General features: G+C 38.7%; 2 protein-coding genes across 2 annotated transcripts in view; both read left to right on the top strand.

The window, feature by feature from the left end:
* Positions 1-27,512, top strand: part of LOC125095498 (sodium channel protein type 3 subunit alpha) — a 1,188,574-nt gene that overhangs the window by 535,769 nt on the left and 625,293 nt on the right. The gene's annotated exons all lie outside the window — the stretch shown is intronic.
* The window catches only part of GALNT3 (polypeptide N-acetylgalactosaminyltransferase 3), a 45,583-nt gene continuing 32,380 nt past the window's right edge, over positions 14,310-27,512 (top strand). Inside the window, exon 1 of the mRNA XM_047721995.1 lies at positions 14,310-14,442. The gene's annotated coding sequence lies outside the window, so the exon portion shown is untranslated. The remainder of the gene's footprint in view (positions 14,443-27,512) is intronic.

Raw genomic sequence — 27,512 nt, 5'->3', positions numbered from 1 at the left:
GTCATATTTTGCTTTTATGTGTTTTTGTATTTTATCCCCCCACCCTGTCCCATCTACACTCGTTCACACTGAATGAGCCCTTGTATTACTCCCCACCTTGTAATACTCCCCATAGCACAACGTATGCACAGTAGTCATTTCATTCACACTTAAGTGTATAATATCTGTTTTGGACCATCAAAATTCTTAGATGTGAGAAGGTAGCTACCAATGGAAAACTCCTACCATTATTTGGAATTGCTCAGTGTGATTAAGGACACAAGCTTCTGCGTTAGCCCGTGTGGGCTTAGCCTCACTTTGCTCTTCAAGAGCTTTCTAGTCTGAGTAATTTACATAATTTTCTAAATCTCACTTTCCTCATCTGTAACATGGTAATACCATTAACCAGCATCATAGGGGTTTTGTGAAAATTAAATGAAATAAGGTAGGTAAAATACTTAGTATACACAATAAGCATTCGTTAATATTCACTCTTTTCTTAAAAAAAGATTTATGCATTTATTTGAGAGAGAGAGTCTGTGCATGGTGGGGAGGGGCAAAGGGAGAGGGAGAGAGAAAGAATCCCAAGCAGACTCCTGGCAGAGCACAGACTGCCTCAAGGATCTCAGAACCCTGAGATCACAAACTGAACTGAAACCAAAGTCAAACATGCTTAGCTGACTGCACCACCCAGGAACCCCTCATTAATATTCACTCTTAGTATCATTATTATTTGAATTTAAAATGTTTGATTTTTTAGTGGCTGATAGATACGATTGTTTTGCAATTTTGGATTGTAGATTAGAAAGCATCTCTGCACTGAGTAGCCCTCTATCAACAAAGCAATTTAATAATGACCAAATAATTTAGGGCCCATATATATTTTGCTTGGAAATCTTAGAACATTTCTGCGATTCTCCATTTAATTTTTAACAGAGACATGTGATATATTTTTTACCATAGTATTCAGTGTCCAATCATTCTTTATGAGTTTAGTAACAATGATTTCTTAAAAATAACTCAGGTTACTCATTTAGTATTTACAAAACATTATTAGTGAATGCACTACCCCATTGGAATGAACACATCATGAAATATCTAAGCCACTGTCCCACTAATTGCGAGATAGGATTTTATAGCTTTCTGATCCTAGTGCAAGAGATCATCAGGGCGCACACCTTAATCAGTTGAACACATGAACTGAGAGGGTACCGCTCAAGGAATTTTCAAGATAATATCATAATTTCCTTGATTCTAATTTAAATAATTTGGAGTTCTTTTTTTTTTAAGATTTTATTATTTGTTTACTTGACAGACGGAGAACACAGGTAAGCAGAGAGGCAGGCAGGGGGATGGGGGAAGCAGGCTCCCCGCTAAGCAGAGAGGCCGATGTGGGGCTCAATCCCAGGACCCTGGGATCATGACCTGAGCTGAAGACATAGGCTTTAACACACTGAGCCACCAAGACACCCAATTTGGAGTTCTTATAGCATTAGGAAGCTTTGGAAAAATAGGCTGTTTACACAAAGACAGGTTTTTGGTTTTTTTTTCAAGCCCCCCCCTTTTTTTTAGCATTTTACAAAATGTTTCTTCTAAAGAACAACTTGTTTTTATAGGCCTGCACTGATTAAAGAAATCTTATTAGATATAAATGAGAAGCATATGCTTCTGGTGTTATTGTACCCAGAGGATTTGAGTTAAGTAAAGTCTAAACTTGTAGAATATTTGAAATATACCCAGTTGGACAGTTGAAGAACCGTCTTCAACTTAAAGTGGAGGATTTTTACAAGAGAAAATTTTAAAAGGTACAAAAAAATTATGGAGGAGACAAAAAGACTTTACAATCTTTTCCAGTACTCCCATTCTGATGATTTTTAGGAGTTACAGCTAAAGAAGAACAGCTTTCCCTCCATGCCTGAAATTGGTTTCTTGCATAACACATTATTTTGAATGTCAGCAGTCAGCCCTTGTACTTCTGTAGCAGACCAAAGACCAAGAATGAGAATGGAGTGAACGCCTATTTCAGTCCTAGAAATGAAGACATCAGTAGTGTAATGGAAGGCAAATGAAAAATAAATACATTTGTTTTTCCATCTGTTAAGACATAACTAAAACATTCTTCCCGTTTTTTTTTATTAATATTTTGTTTCCTGGCAACAAATAACAAAAATTCCCAATCAACCACATCTTTCACAATTCTTGGTTCTTTAAAAAAGCAGCACTAATACTATTATTTAGATTTCTAGCATATAAAATTATTTTCAGAAAAGAAATGGTAGTTTAAAAAGAGTAATATATATAATTATATGTCTGTGCACATATATGTGTTTATATATAAACACATATATAGTATAGTTTAGCAAAGGAGCATGCCATCTAAACCATAAGGATGTGTTATATAACCACTCTGGAAAATAACTGGGCATTATCTGGTAAATTTGCTATAACCTAGCAATTTCACTCCTAGATATTTATCTAAGAGAAGCTCTTTCATATGTACCAGAAGGCAAGTATAAGAATGTTCTTAGCAATATTGTTTGTAATCTCTCTCTCATACATGCACCTGGAAAATTTTCAAACGTTGATCAAGAGCAGAATGGATAAACCCAACACAGTGTGAAATTAAGTAGTAACAGTTACATGAGAAAACTTGTATAAATGCCATCTAAATAGTGAGCAAAAAAAATCAAGCAGCAGAATATCATACATACATTTCTATAATATATAAAATGTAAAAATGTTGCAGGGATGCCTGGGTGGCTCAGTCAGTTAATCTGACTCTTGATTTCAGCTCAAGTCATGATCGCAGGGTCATGAGATCAAGGGCTCAGCAGGGAGTCCGCCTCAGATTCTTTCCGTCTCTCTCTGCCCCTCCCCTACTCAAGCTTGCTCTTTAAAATAAACAAATCTTTCCAAAAAAATGTAAAAATGTATGAAAGGTGGTGGGTGGGGTGATGAATGAAATAGATAAAGAGGACTTAGAGTACACTTACTGCCATGAGTACAATGTAATATGTAAAATTGTTGAATTATTATATTGTACACCTAAAACTAATGTAACACTGTAGGTTATTCATACTTCAATTTAAAAAAAAAAAAAAAGAATTGACTTAGGGAAAAAAATGTACACAATTAACCAGTATTTTGTCTAGGCATACAAACATGCATGGCAAACTCTAACGAAAAGCAAAGGAACAATTAATACAAAATTCAAAGTTAGGAAAGGGTAAGATCTGAGAAGGTCCCACAGAAGGTATTAGAATAATATTCTTTAAGTGGTAGGTACACAGTTGTTTGTTGCATTATCATTCTTTGTGTATGATATGTATTTAATACATATAATATGTATTGAAACTTTTGAAACTGCTCAGTATTTGGTAAAAACCATAAAAAGCAAAGACTGATGCACAACCATTACCATTATTATATTTAAGAAAAATGTTTTGAAAATACAATTTTCAGTCCTTTGTAACTCATCTACTTGTGTGTGGCCTGGAACATTATTTCCTGATTTTTGCAAGATTATGATCAGGTTTAATTGCTGCTTAAAAAAAAAAAAAAGGGCAAAACTAGTCAGTCCAGTTCATTATGGTCTGTGATGCTACCAAAGGTCAAATTTCATGAAACAAATTGACAGGCTATCTTAGGTGTTTCGTGTTTGGCAATCTTCAGAAATGAAGAGTTATTTTAAAAGCTCTCTCACTGAGATATTGTAAAACATATTTATGCATGATGATTCTTACTTTAGTCTACCTTTTCACTGAAGAGCTTTATATTATATGCCTCTTGAATTATTTCTTGAGTACAGCCCACACACTGCAATTCCATACTTCCATCTGTTGTGTTGTATGGGCTCTAATACAATTAAATTACAAAACTCACAAAATTCTGTTTTTTATATTAATGAATTTTACTGTATTTTCTCAATTCACATTTTTGCTCCTGTCAAGAGATTGATTTATTTAAGAATTATTGGCCCCAAATTCTTCACAAGTGCTTCACTTTCACCTGAAATTTGTATATTACTTAAAAAAAAGAGAGACCTGTATTTTTATGTCAAAATACCAATTTGGAGATATATTTTTTTTTAAAGTGGTATATGACCACAGGATTTCTTTTTTTTTTTTTCAGCATAACAGTATTCATTATTTTTGCACCACACCCAGTGCTCCATGCAATCCGTGCCCTCTACAATACCCACCACCTGGTGCCCCCAACCTCCCACCCCCCCACCCCTTCAAAATTCTCAGATCGTTTTTCAGAGTCCATAGTCTCTCATGGTTCACCTCCCCCTCCAATTTCCCTCAACTCCCTTCTCCTCTCCATCTCCCCTTGTCCTCCATGCTATTTGTTATGCTCCACAAATAAGTGAAACCATATGATAATTGACTCTCTCTGCTTGACTTATTTCACTCAGCATAATCTCTTCCAGTCCCGTCCATGTTGCTACAAAACTTGGGTATTCATCCTTTCTTTTTTCTTTTTTTTGATGGGGGGAGGGGGTGGGAAGAGGGGGGTGGGGTTATGGACATTGGGGAGGGTATGTGCTATGGTGAGTGCTGTGAAGTGTGTAAACCTGGCGATTCGCAGACCTGTACCCCTGGGGATAAAAATATATGTTTATAAAGCTGTAAAAAAACAAACAAACAAACAAAAAAAAAACAATTTGGAGATATTTTATTTACATTTTTCTAGTTATAACTAGATGGTGAAAATTATACTATTAAATAGTACGAAGCAGTACTTTGGAGGATTTTATGTTTTTAATGTAACATTACCAATTATTATACAATCATACCAGAATTTTAACCACTTTGGGGGAATCTTTGTTATACTTAAAGTTATACTTAAAGTGCCCAAATGAACAACTTGCATATCTATTGTTAAAATGGAAAACTGTATTAGTTAGCTTTGGCCCCCGTTTATCCTCCTGTGTTATCTAGAGATTCCCGTGATCCTCAGTGCTCTGATTGTGGACAGAAATCAGTGGCTCTGTTTTGTGGTATGACATTGTTTCACAGCATCTTATATCTAAAGGAATCTCTATATGAAACAAGATTAACAACTTCGGATTTAACATATTTGAAGATATTGTAAGATATATATGTGGGAAAAACCCGTATATTGCTTAACTCTTCCATATGTCATCATTTACAAATGAAATAGAAACTGTGAAAATAGAATTTGTCAATGAATGCTTTAAAGATAAGCTGAAGATAAAAAAATCACTTACCCTTGGGTTCAGGGCAAAATAATCTCATGACATTTATGACATGATGGGCTTGACAGAGCATGGGTTTTAGGTCTGACAGACCTGCTTTCCCAGTCCAACTCGATTAGCCATGCATCTTCGATTGAGCTCCTCTTGAGGTCTCCTCACCCTAGAGATTATACAGGGGTTTTGTGGAAGCTAAATGAGATAATGTAGGGAGAATTTCTAGGACAAAGTGAGTACTCGGTAAACATTCTCCCTGCCCCACATCCCAGCTCAAAGCAGGAAGTAAAATTTTCTCAGTAAAAGAACATAAAGTCGTCTCAACAGGTTAGAAGCAACTTCCTTTTCATTCAAAGCTCTCACCAGTTTTTTTTGTGACATAAAACACAGACCTCAGAATGCCTGCCCCACTGTCTCTTCCCACTCACTTAATATATGTTTCCCAACCACCATTCTCTTTCATTTTTGAGGCTGGGAATAAGAGACGGTTTGTCTCAGGGAATTAAAAAAAAAAAAAGAAAGAAAGAAAGAAAGAAAGAAAGAAAGAAAGAAAGAAAGAAAAGAAAAAACTTACAATGGGGGGAAGGAATGGAACTAAAAAGGAATGTGCATCAGCATCATCAGAGAAAGCTTATATAAGACATGAGTTGAGAATACACACTTCCTATACAAAAAGACAATGCTGTTATGAAGTTTTGTAAGGTAAGAGATCAAAGGAAATTCTACTGAGGCTGAACATTCAACATAGATTTCTTGCATCAATACTGTGCTTATTACTATGGAAGGCCTTGTAGTGGGTGCTAGTTTCTGAAGACAGAATCGGATACATAAGAAACTCAATGTAAAATTAGTTTTTGATGTCTATACCTATGTCTAATTTCTCTTTCAAATCCCTGTAACACCCAGTGGTAGTAACTATCAGTAGTTCTGGGATTCCTCCTGTTTCATGAGGAACACAACTGCATTCCATAGGGTCTTCCTAGAATGTTCCAAGATATGGGATGGGAGTCAGAAAATGTACTTGTGTGAGACAACTGGCATTAGGCCATCATAGGTATCCAAGCTGTCATCTGCTGATACTACATCCTGGTCTCAATGCACCTTTTAGTCATGGTTAGAATTTCATTTTTGTTATGTGTCATTGCAGAAAATTTAGCTTTTCCTAGCTCTCTGTGCTTCATCTAAAATAGGAATTGGTAATTTTTTTTCTATAGAAGGCCAGATAGTAAGTATCTTGGGCTTTACAGATCATGCAGTTTCTGTCACAACCACTCAACTCTGCCTTGGTAGCATCAAAGCAGTCACAGATGATAGGTGAAGGAATAGGCATGCCTCTCTTCTGACAAAATTTAATTTACAAAGATATCCAGATCTAAATCATTCTCTCCTACATTGGAAAATATTTTGGGGGCTCTCTGAATCTTCCTGGAGCACAAGAGGCCTTGGGGCTGTCCAATACCCCATTTAGAAAAGTTTTCTGTTCTTACCATTCTTCAATATTGGCCAAGAAATAAACCCTGGGGTCTTACTCTTCTCCAAGGTAGCTTCTTTTTTGCTCTCAGAGTCCCTTCATGGCTGTTTTTTTAGGTTCAGGTGCACGTTCCTGCACATCTTCTTCTATGAATGGTGGCCCAGGTAGTTATGAAATATGGCGTTCCTCCATGGTGACATTCCAGAGTTTCTGCTCAGGCATGCTGGCAATGCCCACTATCTCCGATCCCCCCTGACTCTCTTCTCTTTCCCCATTCTGCACAAATTTTATCAAGATTTAGGGTGGGGATAGAAAGCTGATTCAGACTGAGCACATATTCTTTAAAATATTTGGTTTATACCACATATTTTGTGCAGTCATTCAAGGCTTAGACTTTCAAAATTCTAATAAATCCAAGCTTTTGCATCTCAAAACCTTTCTCTGGATAGTAGGGAGGGTGCACAAATGTAAATGGTGCTTATGTTCTTGTTCTCATTGAGACACCAAGTTTAGATGAATTAGTTAAATACATTTTTAAAAATTCCCCCTTAACTTAGTGGCTTAAAACAGCAATGAATCAATATTTCTTATGGTTTTGTGGGTTGACCAGGTGGTCCTTCTGCTGGTATTTCCCTGGGATCAGTCACAAAGTTGCATTTAGCTGCATTGGCTGGGGTCTAAGCTCAGCTTGAACATCTGGGACAGCTGGACTTCTCTCTACATGGTCTTTCACTCCAGGCTTCTTCACACCATGGCAACATTCCAAGAGAGTGGAGGCAGAGGGTAAAAAAATCACTCACTGTGTAGCCATGGAAGTGACATAACACCTCTTCTACCATATTCTGTTGGTTAATGCAAGTGGCACAGACACTCCAGTTACAAAAGATGAGGAAATGGATTTCACCTAATTGGACACCAAGTTGTTATGCTGTGCCCTGCATAAAAGTATCCTGCCAAAGGTCAGGTAGGGTTGATATACAGCCTGGGTTCTATTCAGATCATTGGGTGCCCTGGAATAGATTTGCATCTACTTCGAGGAAGGGGTCATCCACTTGCCAAGCCATGTACTCACGGACTCTCTCCACTCATGGATGACATTTTCTAATTCACATAGGACACTGTTTACGCTAGTAGAGGTCCTGCTGGATATCATCTTACTGTTGAGTCAAATACACACTCTATCTCAGTGAATGCTAAGATCTTTACCACAGAGTTTGCAGTGGTAGGGAGGAAGGAAGGGGAGAGGGAAGAAACTGGATGATATTCCTTGTTTATTTCCTCTCCCTATTCACTCCCAAGAGTGAAGCCACATTACCGGGTCTTGGGAGAATATGTCCCCAAAGATTCTCCTTAAGCCTTGAAAGGATGTCCCACAAGGGAGATTCCTCTGTCCTCTACTCTTCTCCTTCCCTGCCATTTCTAAGCTATTTAACTTCTTTCTATAATATCTCCATTTCCACTCCCTTTTCTCCCTTATTCACAAACTGCTTCAAACATCTTTCCCTAACAGTGATTTTTTGTGTGTGTGCAGCCCCAAATGTCTGTCACATGTCAGGAATCCCTGTCTCTGAAGTTTTGCAGAAGTGAGGAATTCACTGTGGCCTTAGAGTCTGCTGAAACCTCTGGGAGTGGAGAACAGGTACATTCTGATTTTGTGATTAAATTAGAGAAGGAGGAGGGTGCCTGGGTAGCTCATTTGGTTAAGAATACAAATCTTGATTCCAGCTCAGATTATGGTCTAAGGTAGTGGGATCAAGCTCCAAGTTGGGCTTCGTAGTCAGCAGGGAGTCTGCTGGAGACTTTCTCCCTCTCCTCCCACTCATGTGTAGTACATGTGCATGCTCTCTCTCTCTCTCTCTTTAATTTTTAAAAAAAGGAGTAGAGAAGGAGGTATTATGATAAGATACTACCTTGGGCAGCAAATTACTTTTCTGTTAATAGATTAAAAAACAAGACACTACCTGGTGCCTGGGTGGCTTAGTCAGTTGAGCTTCTGACTCTTGAATTCAACTCAGGTCAGGATCTCATGGTCATGAGATCAAGCCTTGCATCGGGCTTTACACTCAGCCAGGAATCTGCTTGAGATTCTCTCCCTCTCTTTCTGTCCCTTCCCCTGCTCTCTCTCTCTCAAATAAATAATCTTTTAAAAAATCAAAGACACTGAAAAATATAATTTCTTTCAAAATTCCCCTTCTAATATACATGAAAAATCAATATTTCTCTCTTGATTTAGTCACAATGATGCTACTTCTTTTGACATAATACCTGAGAGCTATTATGCTAAAAGAACATTCCTATCTTCTGTGGCTTAAGTTATTTAACAAATTATCATAACTTATTTGGCAACAAATGATATCATGGCCAGGTAGTGTCTCTACACAATTCTCCCTTCTTGATACGAGAAGAAGGGAGGCAAGGACCAAGGGAGGAGGGAAGTTTACTTTATGACACTGCACTGGAATTAAGAAATACCAAGGTGATTTGGGCTGGTCTAGGAGGTTCCATAGGAGACTAGAGCCTTCAGTGGGCTGGGCTGGAGGGGATTTGAAGTGAAGAGAGACACACAGATTTTCAGAAACTAAGTGTGCTATGATCAGGAGAAGGTGAGATCTGACTTTTCCATATTAAGGCACACTCTACTTTCCTATTTCTAAAATGATAAAGTTTTTTAAAAAAATATTTATTTAAGTAATCTTTATACCCAAGCAGGACTGGAACTCATGACTCTGAGACCAAGAGTCTCACCTTCTTCCAACGAAGCCAGCCAAACATCCTTCTGATAAGGTTTTAATTATAATAAGCATGCTTTACATAAAGTTTTGGTAATTAGAATTAATATTTTTACAAATAAGTAGTGCTAAATCATTAATATACTTTCTATGATTTGTCTTTGTGATACGATTCTTCTAATATTATTATTGTTTAGGCTCTTGGGTGGCTGATACAAAGTGGCTTAATAAAGTCAGAAGAAAAGTAGTGTAAATGTTTCCACAGATGAAGATAGTGAGCACTAAGGAATGTGAGCATCACAGCACTGTTTGCAACAGCAAAATTTAAAACAACCTTCACTGTCCAATAAGTGACTGATTAAATACATTCATACAAAAAGAAACCATGCAATAATTAAAAACAATGTTGTAAAAAAATGAATTCATTGACATGGAAAGCTATGTTAAGTAGAAAACACTGGCTACAAAACAAGATCCCAATATGACTTAGTTTTTATTTTGAAAACACGTCTCTGTCTCCTTCTATATCTTCCATTCCACTCTCTTTAGTTTTTCAAAAGTATCTGGAGAGATAAACAGTAGAAACAGGTCTGGTAGTTAGCACTGATTCATTTACATAGGAGGAATTTGGGGTGTTTCCAACTGGTTTCTTTTATCTGTATTTTCTGATTTTTCTAAAATAAATATGAATTGACTTAGAATATAAAAAGCCATTTTACAGAAAAAGAGAGATCGGTCTAGGAAAGAGTGAGTCAGGGACACCTGGAGTACATATCTGAGGTCAATATCATGCAAGACTATCACCATCTTTTCCCAGAAGAAAGCATTTGATGCCACTGTCAGAATTTAGAGCTAGCTAGATTGAATATTAGCCTGACTCAGCATGGTATTTCTTATTGCTCTTATGCTAATGCTTAAAAGCTTGAAACACTGCAGTCTACTCAATCCATTTCATCAAATATTTATTGAGCACCTACTATGTGCCAAGCATTAAGGGTACAAGATTAACAAGACATAGTTCTGTTGCCTCTTAAGTCAATAAGCACACTCACAGAAATCTGTACTTCTTTGAAAGTCACAGATGGTTGTTCTATTGATATTCTTAGGGGGGGAAAACCCTAATAAGCAATCTTCATATAAGACACTGGCCAAAAAAGTTCATACTAAAAATAATCTATTCATGTTTTTACTGTTTTAACTCTTAATATTTTAAACACAATGTAGCATTATGCTGGATAGTTATAAAAAATACCCACATATTTGTGGCTCTTCACTATGATATCAACACTATTCTGCTTTTAAATCAATAGCCTTTCAATTCTTTTAGTAGAAATTATTTCAATCTGTTTAGTCTTTGAGCCAAGCTCTCAATTCGACTTTGAGATCTGACTGGAGGCTCCAGTTTCCACATAAGGCAAAATTGTTTTTAAAGACTAAGCCAGGCAGGCAGTAAGTTTCAAGCTAAAGTTGCTAAGCTCTGGATAACCGACAACTAAACAATTAACAACTAAAACATTTAAAGTTGGATATAGTGAATCTGAATAATTTAACTAGTTACATTATATGTTATAATTGATTTTATGAATTAGAGTTTCTATTTTAGTTAAGTAATTCCCATTCCTTCATCCTTGTTTTCTATTAATTGCTATTCCTATATCCAGAGGATGTTTTTTGCATGACCATTATCTCATCATGGAGTTTACATGAATCAGTGTGTAAAGGAACTTGGTGATAACCTTGTACCAGTATTATATTTTGGGGAAGAGGAAATTTAAGCCCAAAAGTAAAGTAACTTGTAGGAGTGTAAGTTGTTTTGCATAGTGCCTTTTGAAATATCAGTACATGATAACTGATAGCTGTTGTTATTAGATGCTTGTCCCTCAAATTCTTAGTCTATTACTCTTACTTGCCTTAGATTATTTCTCCATATTATTTGGTAAAACCATTCTTTGAGTTTGTATTTGGCCTAAGACATTATGCATAATGGTTTTTTCGTGGTACTTATGCATCAACTTATTAATTTAACAAATATTTATTGAGTACTTACTAAGTGTTAGATACTGGTCTTGGCATTAATTTAAATGTTAACAAATATTATTAAATAGTGAATATTATTTTAAATTTATATAAATAAGCTTTTTTTTTTTTTTTTGCTAGTTCTCTCTCTGTGTCTCTCTCCCCTCTCTCTGTGTGTAGATAGGTAAGTTTCTTCTTTCCTGTGTGAAATCTTCTTAATTTTCTATTTTAGCTGCCATTTCATGCCAAACATGCAGTATTGATATAGGCTTGTTTCTGAGAAGCATGTCTAAACTAAAATTCCTGGGTTTTATTTTTATTTCATAAAGAAATACTAATTTCCCCTTTATAACACAAATTCTTTATTTCATAATCTCCAATAGGATGATACTTCCAAAAACTCTTTAGCTCATTAGATTTAGGGCATTAAGATTGTAGCATAATACTTTTCTTCTGGGCCTGCAGCATTTTGATTTTACTGCTAAGTAAAAACTTTTATTAATTTTAGGACTTTGCTTTCAGAATGAAATGCTGGTAGGTATGACAGACCCCAAAATACTGTTTTCCTTGTTTAAATTATCTGTCGCTATTGTAAAACTGGCAATTTTTAGTAACTTCTGATTCTTATATTTGCTCTGTTCTCTTTTCACCCTTCATGCACCATTTTGGTCCTATTTGCTTGCTCTCTTTTTGTAGTCTGTCCTAGCTTCTTTTTCCAGTTATTACTTGACTTTACTTGTCTTGCTGCCAGTGCATCTCAGTCCTTGGATTCCAAATTGCTATTCTATATCCATTTGCTCTGTTCTGCTCTTGTCAGCAAAATTGTTGTTTTTGCCTGGTGGGACCTCAAAACTGATAATCTTTGGTTCCTCCCTCATTCAGAGATGGGTGACGCAAGACATGGGATACAGATTCTGTGGTTATACATTTAGGATTTCTCCCAAATTTCCCAAAGACTGAGACTCTAATCTCCATCTAGAGGCAAACAACAAAGAAAGCAGCAGAACCTCAAAAAAAGGAGGGGGTGGTAGGTGGACTTAGGTAGGTAGGTGGTATTTTCAGTTCTGGACCTAAGAACAAATATTATCAAGTTAGTATGGTTATACACATAAGTAGGTCCTGAACTTTTTGCAGGGGAGGAGAGAGGGAAAGCTTAAAAATTGTTTGTGGGTAGTGATATTAAAATGTCACAAACACAAAAAAGGTTCCTTGATGCTTGCAAAACAAATACAATACAAGCAACTAACCGACATTTTAAAGCTGATACACAGGTGTGGTATGAATGAGCTGTGGTAGGGGGAACCTGGGTCGCTCAAGTCAGATAAGTGTCTGTCTTGGCTCAGGTCTTGATCTCAGAGTCCTGGGATGAAGCCCTGCAGCAGGCTCCCTTCAGCACAAGTCTGCTTGTCCCTCTCCCTCTGCCTTTCTCCTCCACTTGTGCTCTCTTTCTCTCAAATAAATAAATAAAATCTTTTTTAAAAAAGGAATATTATTGCAGATGCTAAAACCAATGTCAGACTAGCCAAGTTCTAAAGTTACACCTATTGATACTATACTAGCCAGTATTTTCAAATTTTAATTTTAGGTGTCACATAACACTACTATACCAATAAAAAGAAACCACAAGTGTATGTGTCAAAATACAGGAGGAAGACCACAGCTAAATTTTATGGAAAAACCTACCATCATGTAATTAAGCATGCTACTAAAACATTTTTGGCTATTTTTCTATTTATATTTCTATATACATTGAAGATAGAGCCAAATAGTGAATGAGTTTATAGGAAGGTATAAAGGTCACTTTTAAGTCCTGATATTGGGTGTGTCAGTGTTTGTCATAACAGAAGGACGGCCGAAACAAGCTTGTAAATATCATAAAAGGAAAAAATACTGTTGAAAAAAATCGGTCTTTAAAAACAGTGGCAAAAACCCCTGTCTCCCTAGAATCTGCATTATCACCCTCCCAATGGATGGGGAGCTTTCAAGCAAACCTACAGTAGAAGGAAAACCTCTCCAGGAAGCCAGTGTCTTTCCAAACAAGGACAGCAGGTTTCTTTCTATTATCGCTGCTTTCTCTCTCGTCTGGGAATTGGTTTCCCTTCCGATAGCAACCCAGGAAGGGGTGGTGCGCCCCAAGTTAGCAGGGCGCTGCCAAATACCAGAGGCTCTTCTTTAGAAGACCGAGGCTCCTCCTTTGGACGTGAGGCGCCCCTACCAGAGCGCGCGCTTACAGAAACGGAAACCACTAGCGGTGCCCAAGTGAGTCAAGTGATGAAATCAAGACTAGTACATGGGAAGGAAGCTCACCCAATAGCTCACGAACCTAACCGGTGACAGAAGCTGCTGAACCTTGCTCGAGGAAACCATACGAGCTAACAGTTGCAGCCGTCATGAGGTGGTTCTCGGGGGCACTGGGCCCCCCAGTCTCCAGGCAGCGCACTCCTTCATTTTGGAGAACCGCAGAGAAAGGCAGAAGTGTGTGAGGGAAATACAGACGTCTGGTTCTCCAAGAACCCAGACTGAGTTCTGGTTACAAGGCGACCACTGCCACCAGGTCAGTGCAGGACTCCTCAAATGTAGACGGGCGGAGGCGCGCCTCGCTTGGAGAACCAGACCCCCTGTCCGCGGAGACAGAAGGGGCGCGGCGGCTGCGCTCCGCCCTGACGGCGCCGCTACCCAGCGCGCGGCACGCTCGGTCCTCACCTGGAGCGCTCAGGTAGGGCTTGGGCGGGGCAGGAGGCTGACGCGCAGGCGCGGGACGGGGGCCTCGCCCCTGCCGACGTCGCAGGCTGGAGCTCACCTGGGAGACTCCAAGAGGAAGCGGAGCCTCGGTTCGGCCTTTCCTGGCAACGCAGGAGGCCCAGCGGGAAGGCAGGAGGCGGCGGCGGCGGAGGAGGAGCTGGACTGAGCGGCAACTGTAGCGACAGCAACCAGAGGCGCCGCCGCCGCCACCACCTGCACCTGGCTCCCGGCCCAAGTCCAGCGCCCGCCCGGCGGCTGCTTCCCGCCGTCCTGCCGTGCCCACCCGCCAGGTAAGCGGGCGGGCCGGCGCTCGGGCCAGGGGAGGGGGGCCAGTAGACCCTGGGCAGCGTCGGAGGAGGCGGTAGGACGGACTCCGGGGTTCACGTGTTGGGGAGAGGGTACGGTCCCAACGGCCGGTTGGAGGTGGTCTCGAGAGCAGTGTTACAGTTGCCCCTCCCGAGACGCCGAGAGGGGCGCCCCAGGCCGGGGCAGGTGGCGCTCCGGGGGTAGCCCTGTCGTCCCCGGCAGTCCCTGTAAGGAGGCCCCCGAGGAGCCGGACCCAGGCAGAAGTCCCGGTGGTCCGCAGCTTGACCCTGGGAGAGTCTCAGAGTGGGGGTCTCAGGGGCTGGGTAGGCGCGAGACGGCCGCGTTTCCACGCGTGCTAACAGGTTGCTGGTCTCCTCTCGTCCCTGTGCCGGGGCGGGCGGGGGGGGTGGTTGGGGGGGGCAAATCCGCGACGGGAAAGGGCATGGCTTTGCCAGGCAACTTTCCCAGCCGGACCCCAGACAGTCCTAGGCTGGAAACCGCGGCCGCCTGAGCCATTTAAATGGTTTCCGAGTGGTTTGGAAAGCGCTCTGTGGTCGGGACGCGGACATCCCTCTCTCTCTCCCTCTCCTTCTTTCTGGTCTCTACACTTTTCCGGGTGCACTCCCTAAACCAGAGCTGCGCCCACTTTCCGGTTTGATCGAGAAGAGTTATTTTCTTCGTGGCAGGAAGAAATCCAACTGCCACTCACCAACCGCACACCATCTCGTTAAAGGACCTGTTGACTTAACGACCTGTATATCGCGGCTCTGGTTTGCCCGTGGCATATGACTCAAAGGTTCAGAAAAACTTTTGTTTCGGGATCCTGCCACGACTGAACCTGGGTGTGCCAGGCCCAAATTCCTTTCCCTGCCTAATTAGGCTTTTGAAGCTTAAGAAATGAGGATGAAACTGGTCCTTACCTTAGCCTTTTATTTCCTTCTCTCTCAAAACTGATCAAAAACACTTCAAACTCATCAAATAACTATTTCTGTTTTTAGAACCCCATAGAGTTAATTATTTTTCTGATTTTTGGAAAAATGTTATTAAGCCAATGTAACTTGCTATAAAATTATACTACATAATGAAGACATTTAAATTCAAATTCTGTTGTTAGAAAATAAGACAGTTGCTGTATTTTCATTTGAAGAATTTCTGGTTGTAAGAAAGTATGTTGTTTCTTTTACTGTATACATTTTCTTTGAGTCTGTGGCTAAAAGACATGAGGTTAAAGTCATACCCTACAATTAGAATTTCTTTAAATTTAACTTTTGCTTTTAATACCTGAAATCTAGCATACATATTAGTTTAAACATTCTGACAGGTTATTTGTACCAAGCATCTTTCTTTTTATATTGCTTTAACTACAGCATTTTTACATAGAGATTTCTAATAATAAATGGCAAGTCCAGAGCCTACATTTGTTTACTGCTATATTTGCTCATTTAAAAAAATGTTTTAAATTGCACATTTAACAAAATGTCTTAGGCAAATCCTATAGCTTATTATCGTTTTTATTAAATTTTTTGTTTAAATTCAATTAATTAACATATACGGTATTATTAGTTTCAGAGGTAGAGTTCAGTGATTCATCAGTCTTATATATATAACTCAGTACTCATCACATCATGTGCCCTCCTTAATGCCCATCACCCAGTTACTCCATTACCCACCCCCACCCCTCCAGCAACCCTCAGTTTGTTTTCCATAGTTAAGAAAAAACTTATGGTTTGCTTCCCTCTCTTGTTGTTTTTGTTTTATTTATTTTTATTTATTTATTTTTTAATGTGCAATTAAAGGTAGAAAGTCAACCACACAAACAGGGTGTAATTATTTTTTTAACATTTTTTTAAAAAGATTTTATTTATTTATTTGACAGAGAGAGACACAGTGAGAGAGAACACAAGCAGAGGGAGTGGGGAGAGGGAGAAGCAGGCTTCCCCCTGAGCAGGGAGCCCAATGTGGGGGCTGGAATCCAGGACCCCAGGATCATGACCTGAGCCAAAGGCAGACACTCAATGACTGAGCCACCCAGGCGCCCCAAATTATTAATGATATTTTCAACCAATGCTTTCTGCTTTTGTCAAAAGAGCCTATCTGGCCCTCCTAATCTTATCTCCATTCAGAGAAATACATATGTTAAATACTATTTAATAATTAGAGGTAGGCGTTGTTCCTCGAGCTTAGGGTATTAATTTAAACTTCATGGATTATTGAGCCAGATGTTATTACACTATCTTTACTCTTAAGGAAGAAATGTAACATGTTTACATTAGAGTAACAGTGTGCCTCTGTTAAACTATCTGTAAAATAGAAAAAACAAAAACAAAAAACTTCCCTAGATTAAGTTAATGAGGCCTTAAGTCAGGAATCTCCTCCTGTCCTAGTATTATCAAGATCCCCTTCTCACTTTGGATACTCAGTCAGTCCAATCAGTTGGTGACAAACCAAGGCTGAGAGAGAGATTCTAACAGCAGTTCAGCCAGCAAGTTAGAGGTAGACATGGCATTATTATTCCAGAGACTTGACTCAAGGCCCGTGTTATTCTTTGACCACCCTTAATCCCACTTATAAGACGTTTATCTTTTTGACTTTCATACAGTTTGTAAGACCTTTATGGGTACAGAATAGTCCGTTGTTCTTTGTCCAGCTCTGATTTACCTTAATTTCAACTTGTCCAGATGACGAGGATGTCGTTCTTCTCTTACTGTGGACCACATGCGTATGGAAGATGTCATGTGGATTAAGATGTTTAATCCTTCCTTGATATTTCAGAGCCACAGTTAATTTTTGAGTCAACACAGACAACATAATTTAGTCCTCTGATCTTTTATTATATTGGCTTAAAATATATTTTATGAGGCAGCAACCCAGGGTCATCCCTCCATTGGCAACACTCTAGATTTTTGACTGGCAAGCACACTTAAACATTAGTATTTTTAAAACTTCTTTTTGGACTGCAATCCTCATTAAGAAACTGCTTCAGTGCAGTATATGTGTGTGTGTGTGTGTGTGTGTGTGTGTGTGTGTGTGTAACAAGGCTTACAAAACAATATTTAACCTCACAATGTGGATTTTCTCTATTATTTTAAAAAATTCTGGTCTCAACACACTGGATTGATTTTTTATGACCACAAATGGGCTGGAACCTACATTGCAAATTACAGCATTCTATTGAATTGGAATTTTGAAGGCTGATTTTTCTATTAGCATACTGTGTCATATACATACACATATTTGAAAGAAAGAAAACCAAGCTGTACATTTTTAAAAATATGAAATTATAATCCTCATGAAACATTTAGGGCTGGAGACTCTAGGACCTGATGCTAGACTAAATCTCTCAAACATAGGAACTGCATGAAACTTCACTGTACATTAGCGTATTTTAAATGGATCCTTCAACCTCATTTAGTATGTTTGGACAGGGAAAACTGGAAGGGTTTTTCTCAGGGGATTTTGATGGTAACAATTATCAAGTGAAAGCTTGAGAGAAAAATAATTCTTTCCAGCTCTAAGTCCTAAATTTTATGACATGTTAATAGTGCTTAGATGGGATGTTAAAAAAAATTATTTGAGTAAACATAAGCCAGTTCGTTTGTAGTCTGTTAACAGAGTCTGTTAACATTTATATATATTTTTTATATATTTTTCTTTTACTGTGAAACAGATATAAGAGACAAATTCTAGAAATTAGACTCCTAGCCCCTAAAAAGACTAGACTGGGAGATTGAGAGATTGGAAACTCTGATGGGATGATTAAGCCTTGCATAGAAGCTTTTAATTTTCACTCCTGATAGAAGGAATTTTTTTTCCAAAAGAGAATTAGTATATTTAATATTCCAATTAGTATATTTAGTATTCCAAAAGAGAATTAGTATATTTAATATTTTGCAAATGATCAATGCCCAAATCATCTTGAGAACATATTCAGTTCTCTGGTTCATAAAATGTAGAAATGCATTTATTATGACAGATCTTTTATGACTAGAAAATCTGATTGAGAAGGATGTATTATCAATCACCTAATTATGCATCTAGTTAATATCAGAATAATTCATTTTCTGTAATTTGAGTAATTTTAACATAATTAATGTACTGCTAATAGCAACATTGAACTCAAATCAATGCCAGCAATGGCAAGAGCCTCAAATGCATTAATTTATGTCGTAAAGCAGAGACAGGTAGGACTCTGAATTGTAGGTCATTAGTGACTATTGACAGATGAAGTTTCCTTGAGTCATTCTCTGAGTTGGGCTCATATTTTTGGCACCAAATAGAGAATATTTCCCCTAGAGTACATTTTCCCTATGATTGTTTTAGTTTTAAACTATACCAACCAGTTTGTTCATCTATCCCATTGTCCACAGGACATCTTTAAGATGTCATAATTATCTGAGATTATACATGAGTAAACCAGAACCTTCATCCCATCAAAGATGAAAACAAAAACAACCTATTTTACTTCCTATATTTTATTTATAGGTGTTACTACTTTTAACATTTCATATCCACATTCCAACCTCCCCCCCTCCCCGAAAAAAAATCCCTGAAAACCAAAATGTTTTGGTAACTCATTTATCAGCAAAACTTGAACTCAATTTGCTACGAAAACTAAATGCATTGTCAGGAAGATATTTATCATCTATTCCACTTGGTGGAATGTGTCTTGCTACAGATACACTGCTATATTTGATTACATGGTACTGTTCCAGGCACTGCTGAGGATACACTGTTATATTGGGTATGTAAACCATATCTCCTTTCTAACATCCAAAATATTCTGTTTTTTTTTTTTCAAAGTATTCTGAGTTTTATTTTTTTTTAAATGATAGGACTTTTTTTTTTTTAAAGATTTTATTTATTTATTTGACAGACAGAAATCACAAGTAGGCAGAGAGGCAGGCAGAAAGAAAGAGGGAAGCAGGCTCCTCACTGAGCAGAGAGCCCGATGCGGGGCTCGATCCCAGGACTCTCGATCCCAGAACTCTGGGATCATGACCTGAGCCACCCAGGTGCCCCAGTATTCTGAGTTTTAAAATGTATTTGGCTCCAGGGATTTTTGGAGAATGGCTTATGGATCTGTACCACTATCCAACTGTCATGGCAGAAATTCAGAGGTCATTTTTTTACTCTTTTTTTTTTTTTAAACTTCCACAACTATCAGATCACTGAATCTGTTAACATATTCTGCCTTTCCTTCCCCCACAAATTCTACTTCTGCTCTAGTTCAGGGTCTTATCAACTTTTAACTGGGGTACCATAGCCACCTGCTACCTAATATCTTAGCAGATGGCATTAAGCTCAAATCCATCCTCAGCAGAACCCCTCAGCTAATGATCTCTCAAAATGTAAACCTGAATTTCTCTTTCCTCTGCTTAATTCTTTTTTTTTAAAGATTTTATTTATTTATTTGATGGAGAGAGCGAGATCACAAGTAGGCAGAGAGGCAGGCGGTGGGGTGGGGAGCAGGCTCCCTGCTGAGCAGAGAGCCCGATGCAGGGCTCGATCCCAGAACCCTGAGATCATGACCTGAGCCAAAGGCAAAGGCTTAACCCACTGAGCCACCCAGGTACCCCAAATCTTTTAATAACTTCTCATTGCTCAGGATAGAACACATGGCCCTCAAAATGGTCCCACAAAATCTGACCCTTGCTTAACTCTGGATCTGTCCTCTGTGAACCAAAATTTTATATTCCAAAAACAGATTTCATTGTTTTTTCCTGTGTGCTTTTCTCTTGTTAATCCCCCCTTCTGAGATACCTTCCTTTTATCTTTAGCTCTATAAATCTGATTCTTAAGACTCAGTTCTCACATCACTTAGGAAATTGTAACGCCCCCCCTGCCACACACACACCTCAACATACACCTGAGCTGGGGGGAGATGTCCTATGCATAATTCTGTCATGCACTTTACATATATGATTTAATATAGTCTGCTTTTGTGCCTGTACACACACACACACATACATACACACACACCTTTAGATATTTGCAAAGCATGGAATATTTCTCTTTCCTCTAAGCCTATTGTGAAGTAAAAATATTAGGGGAAGGGTGCCTGGGTGGCTCAGTGGGTCAAGCCTCTGCCTTCGGCTCAGGTCATGATCCCAGGGTCCTGGGATTGAGCCCTGCATGGGGGGGGTCTCTGCTCAGCAGGGAACCTGCTCCTCCCACCACCCCCCCACCCCCGCCGCCTGCCTCTCTGCCTACTTGTGATCTCTCTTTCTGTTAAATAAATAAGATCTTTAAAAAAAAAATATATATATATATATATATACATATGTATGTATGTATGTATGTTCGGGGAAAAGTGGCCCAGGGAGGGAAGTGACATCGGGCAAGCAGGATATTTGCTTTTTCATGGGCAACAACCACAGAAATTGAGGAGTTAGGAAACTTGTTTCATGTACTTAGCCTATGGAATTTAGATTGCTGTTATTTCCATCTTATTCCTTTGAATTCAATATTATTTTTGTGCCTTTTGGTTTTGTTCCAAGACCTGGGTTTTACCATTTAGAAGTGAAGAGTTAACTTTGTGATTGGAATGTCTTATAGTTTTTGTTTATGAATGTTTTACAACTAAGAATATTGCTACTGGTGAGGAGTTAAAGGGGGCAGCTTTTACTTAAATCATAATCAGACTAGACCAGAAAAAAAAAAAAAGGCTCTCTGCCAGTTTTACCTCTTATATAAATACTTTTCAGATCTCTCTTCTTTTCTCCATTCCTATTTCCTGTCACTACCATCATCTCTTGCCTGGATTTTTGCAAATGGCCTCCCTATTGATTATCTGAATTCTTCCTGATTGGTTCCCCATGCTATACCCAGAGAGAGCTTTTCAAAATATTCAAAACTGCTTAAAGCTCTTCATTACCTTAGGATAAGGCAAATTCCTTGACTCAGCCTAAAGGCCTGGCACGATTTTACTCCTGTGTTAGTGTGCACACCTCTGCCATGTTACTCTCTGTTCTGGCTCTGCTTGCCTTTTTTTATTACCATGTTCCTCCTGCCTTTGTCTTTTCTTTGAGTGTCACTGTCCCTTCCTGGAACTCTCTTCTCTCCTCTTTCGGCCTATCTAGCTAAAACTCATCTTTCAGATTTCAATTTGAACTCCCCCTTTCCAGCACTAAGTAGAACTTTTCACCAGTCTTCCCCACTCACCCTCACCCCTAGCTGCAGATTAAAGTGAAGACTGTAGGCTCAAGAAAAAGTCCAACTTAGTACCTGGGAGTGTTAACTTTGTGAGTTTTCTCACAAAGGGAGCAGACTTTAATATGTGGTTCATGTTTTTAAAATTAGAATTTAGTCGTTAATGTCTTCATATTTTTTATTAAGTAACAAAAGTTAATATCTGTTGTCTTAATAAGTTTTAGCCCTTATTTACTATTTTACTATGAGCACTTATGTGCCAGGCATATTTTAAGCAATTTACATGAATTAAACATTTAATCTTCAAAGCCACTTAATGAGGTACATGCTGTTTTTCTCCCTATCTTAGAGACAGGAAAATTGAGAGATTAAGTAATTTGCCTCTGTCTACAAGGCCAGTGAAATGTCGGAGCCAGTATTCAAATCCAAGCTGTCTGATTCCAAATCCTGTACTTGTATCCTACTTATATGTAAATAAAATTAGAAAGAATTATTAAAAGGCTTACAACAGCAACAGCAACAAAAATTCAGTCAACTCTTTTTTTTTTAATTTAACTTATTGTGGAGATAAAAATGATGCTTTAGTGTGCAGAGTTACAGGTTATCATTCTACTAGCATACTAACATATCTGTGGGATCCCCAGGATCCCAGTGTTGGGCTCCCTGCTCAGTGGGGAGCTCAGTGGCTTCTCCCTTTCCCTCTGCCTTGCCCCCTCCCCTCCCGCTCTCTCAGTCACTCTCTCAAATAAATCTTCTAAAAAAATTAAGAAAAGAAAATTTAAAGAATCCAGTCAGCTCTCATCTTCCCCAGTCCTGCTGCCTCCAGGCAACAACTTTAAACTCTTTTAGGTGTTTCTTCCAGTATTTGCCCTTTGCAACAATATGCATATACTGCTATTTCTTAATTTATCAATATTTTATATTATCTACTGACTTCCCATTAAAATAGGTAAATATCTAGCTCTTTTACACACATAACCCTTGGTCTCCCTTCTTCCATCTCCCAATAAAATTCTCACATTTTTGTTTCCATTTTAGTATTTACTTGTGATTATTATGTACATTTTGTTTGCTAATTAATTACATGAGTGTATTGTGAGTCTGAGTAAAATTTTTTTAATCATGGAGTTAATAATCCATTTAAGAAAAAGATAGTTTGGTTTTTCCACGTATCAATTACTATTTCTATATACTCCCACATCATCTCAGTATGATTTTTCTACATAATCACACCAATTTATTGGCTTCTTCTGAAGCTCTCTATCCTCTTGTTTGAATTTGGACTATTGCTTTCTAGACCTGTTCCACAGCAGTTGTTTGGGATTTCTCTTCACTGACATTTCTGATGGAGTCCCTATTTCTTAGATATGGGTGAATTTGTTGTTTATTTACTTTTTCATATGGATGGAATACATTCCCCAGTAGCTTCTTGAGAAATGATGAATGGAATTAAGAAACTTGAGGTATTGTATGTCAGAAAATGTTTATTCTGCCTTCAATTTTTTTTCCAGCTTATTTTTTAAGTAGTTACTCTATTCAGATGGTCCAAAATTTAAAAAAAAGAAAATAAGGAGGTGTATATGATAAGTCTTCCTTTCGCTGTTGCCCTCTGACACCTGGTTTTCCTCCCTGTGAGCAAACAATGCTTTCTTTATATATGTGTGCATATGTGTATATATATATAATATATATAAGTTGCATACATAAAAATGCAAATCAATCTTTTTTTAATTTAACTTATTGTTGAGATACCCTCATATCAGCATATAAAGTGCCTTTTTTTAATGATTTTATTTTTTTTATTTGACAGAGAGAGATCACAAGTAGGCAGAGAGGCAGTCAGAGAGACAGAGAGAGAGAGAGAGAGAGGGGAGGAGGAGGAAGCAGGCTCCCCGCTGAGCAGAGGGCCTGATGCGGAACTCGATCCCAGGACCCTGGGATCATGACCTGAGCCGAAGGCAGAGGCTTAACCCACTGAGCCACCCAGGCGCCCCGCTTTCTTTGTTTTTAACCTGGCATAATATTCCATCATATGAACCTACCATGATTTATTTATCTATTGCAATTCATTCTTCTATTGGTAAAGTTGTCAGTTGTTCCAGCATTTTGATGTTGGATACTAGCATTTTAGCATATCTGTGGGGTAAATTTCTAGACGTTATCCTTACACCTGATTGATACATTGATGGAGGCAAGTAGTATGAGATCTTGAAAGTTTGGAGTCAGATGGGCTGGGGAAAGTGTAAAAGAACACCTGATACTAAATACCTGGTGGCACGGTGGGTCCTTCCAGGGACCGTTAATAGTGCAGAGAGGGCTTCTGATGCCAATTATTATTTTCTTTGTTTTATTTGAGCTTTTTGACCATGACCTTTTTTCAGATAGGACCCATCATTTTGAACTTGTTAAGACTTGTTGCTGTCATTACCTCAGTCTCCTTCTCATACTCATTACCCTCTATCATTACCATTTTTAGCGTTCGTGGCCTCTTCCCCTGTTATTTTAGCTCCAGGTCTTCCTCTGCAGATAATCTAGAACAGAGAACACACAAGTCAGGAACCCATCTTCACATACTTCACCATTAAGGACCTTCTGAGGCTTCACATTGATTCATTTGCTGAAGTCGGCTAACCCTAACTTCTAGATCTCTTCTCAAGACTCCACACCACTCCTATTCCATCTCTCACATGGTTTACTTTTCATAGTCTCCTAACCACCTTCAGTCTTCTTTCTGGCATGCCTCCCTCTTCCCCTAAAATCCAAATTCAGCACAGCTTCGAGAATAACCATTTTAAACTTCAGTTGTGGAATTAGGTCATCACCTTACTTGAAATCCCTCAGTGCCTCTCCCCTTTACCTAAAGAATTAAGTACAAATCCCACAGAATTAGGTACCCCTCTCTTCCCTATATGGAGCTTGGCATTCAGCATTCTTATTAGCCTCACTATATAATTGTCTGTGTATGGTCCTGAGGAAAATTATTCTGCCTGAGGTTGGCTTTTGAGAAAAGAATTAAAGTTTAGTCTGTCACTGGTTTATTTCCATCTGAAACATGTTTTAATAAGACTTTTTCATTCTTTCCCTATGAGGGGTGGGTAATGTAGGAATTTCAGATGGTGACTAGATAAGTGGGGGGATATTGTATGTTTTAGAATAGGTGCAAAATCACCTAATCTCAAAGGCAGACATTGCTTTTATGCCTATTTTTTAAATGGTGTTATGGATTTATGAAGGATTATTTAGTTCTTTTACATCTGGGGATGTGAAAGTTAATGGAGACTAGGTAAGTATAGGGAAATATGTAAATTTCAGGTTGAAGCCTTTTTGGATTTCTAGACCAGGAGTTGGCAAACTACAGCCTTTGAGCCAAATTCTATCCACCACCTGTTTTTATAAACAAAATCTTATTGGAACTAGCTGTGCCCATTCATGTGTGTATTTTGTATGATTGCTTTTGCAAAACAAAAATAGAGTTGAGTAGTTGGACCACCCAGTCCACCAAATAAAACACATTTACTATTTAGGCCTTTGTAGAAAGCTTGCTGACACTTTTTCTAGAGGGATGGAAGCTGAGAGGTGGAGGATGAGGACCCACTGAGTTGTAGATAAGCTTGTAGAATGTGAGTGCTAAGTGACAACCATCGAGCAGCAAGCAGTCTCACTCACTTGCTCCTGCATTCCTCTCTCCCTTAAAATTCTGAGGCCTCGAAAAGGAGAATGAGTAGATAGAAATTGTGTATTACTTGTGAGTTTTGGGACTCCTTCAAAAAATGAATGTTCAATGAACTTATTGTGTGGAACCTGCATCCCCATCCTCTAACTATGTTCCATGACAAGGCCCAGTACACTCTCCCTTTGCTAAGATATGAGAAAAACATCAGTGAGGGAAGTGCCTGCATTAGTGGGAAAAAAAAAAATCTGTGGTTGTTCTCCTTTGTAGGCCATTAAGATTGGCTCCCTGGTTTCAGTGGAGATGGTGGGATACCTTAGTAGCAGAAGACAAGTAGCAGCATTTATTTAATCACCAAAGACAAAATAGGGATATATACAATAATAGAAATCAGGGACAGAGTTGTAATCAGAAGGCATTTGTTTTGCAAATGGGATGAATGAAATAAATGGACAGTACCACAGTATCACTTTGTGTATATAGCAGAAAAAACTCTAGGGGTGGTGGCAGAAACATTGACTTTAGTTGCCACGGTTGAGCATCATTACCTCTCATCCGATAAGTGTCATCACCAAATGTAAGTCGGTTCTCAGGCCCAGAGCCCTTCGACTGAATTTGAGGCCTAGTCTTGAGGAAGGCTCCACAACTGCTTCAAGCATACAACACAGATCTTCCTCAAAAGCCTTCTCCAGATGGACCTGTAGCCATGCTTTGGGGAGAAGAAAATACTCAGACCTTTCATACCAATTCCTAGGGAGCCAAAATACCATTTGTGGCCCTCTCATCATAATGGGGAATTACAGTAGTTAGGTAATAGATGGAGTCTTCACTCAAGTCTGACTGATAGGGGGTTTAGCTGTCAGAGATCTACCCTGTGCCTATTTCCCCATTTCCTTAATGTATAATTGGGGTAGACATTCTGGATGACTGGCAGAATCCCTATATCAGTTCTCTAAGTCATAGATTGAGGACCATTGTGATAGGAGAGCTAAGTGGAAGACCTTAGAACTTCTTCTCCTTCTAAGATAGTAAATCAGAAATAATACTGTTTCCCCAAGGGAATTGTTGAGATCAGGGCCACCATCAAATCTTCGAAATAAGACTTGAGATACCTATCATATCTCATTTAACTCCCTTATTTGGCCTGTGCAGAAGTTGGATAAATCTTAGAGAATAAATGGACTATTGTAAACTTAATCATTGGATGATTCCAAGTGTGCCTGCTGTCCCAGATATATTATCTTTACTTGATATAATCAACACAGCCTCTGGCATTTGGTGTGTAGCTATTGACTTGGTTAATTGATTTTTCTCCGTACCAATTTACAAGGGCCACCAAAGGCAATTGGCTTTTATCTAGCAGAGCCAAGGCCAGGTCAGTTCTCCTGTCCTAGAAATCTCAATTATCCCAACAATCCACAAAATATCACTTTGATTTGCTATGTTGATAATATTATATTGATTGTATCTGATGAACAGGAAGTAGCAAGTACTTTAGATGTCTTTGTGAAGTATATGAAAACGAGAGGATAATCAGACCCACAGAAATTCGGGAGCACTTCAGTAACATTTCTGGTTATTCAGTTTTTACTATACTTAAGAGACCTTTATTTTTGGAGGCAACATTTTCTTTTCTCCTTCCCATTTTCTTTCTTTCTTTTTTTTTTTTTAACAAATTATTACACTGACGTTGTTAGATTTTAAGTTTATAATTTAGTCTTTAGGTAAAAATATTTGGTGGGATTGTGACCGAATTTGATAAGTAATTCATATTGTCATAGTAATGGGTACAATGGCTGTAGGCACTCTGCATCTCATTTTGAGGTTTCCTCTGCACTTGTAAGGAGGATCCTTGCATCTTGTTTGGTGGAATATAGAGTTGTTTTGTAATTGTACAGGAGTTCAAATGTGTGAGAAAGTGTGTGCATATGGAAACTGAGTAGTCAAAAGGGTAGACTACGCTATTATCAATTTATTGTCTCTCAGTTCCAAATTTATTCTCTTCTGCTCTACAGTAATGGATGAGGGCCCTGTAGATATTTCTCCTTTGCTGCCTGGCATTGATGTTAACCTTATCAATAGAGGGCACTGGAGGGACACTGAAAGTAAAAGGTGTTTCCCTTCCTGGTTTCAGGGTGGCTTCCTGGTTAGGCTCTCTCTGGGCATACTTTTTCTCTACTTCTCCACATAGTTTTCTTTAGTGTTAGGTAATTGCACGGTGCATCTTTCTCTAGA

Source organism: Lutra lutra, chromosome 3 (genome assembly GCF_902655055.1).
Source record: "Lutra lutra chromosome 3, mLutLut1.2, whole genome shotgun sequence".
In the NCBI taxonomy this organism is placed as follows: Eukaryota; Metazoa; Chordata; class Mammalia; order Carnivora; family Mustelidae; genus Lutra; species Lutra lutra.
Note: the sequence above shows the minus strand (reverse complement) of the source record. Positions and strands in the feature narration are given on the sequence as shown.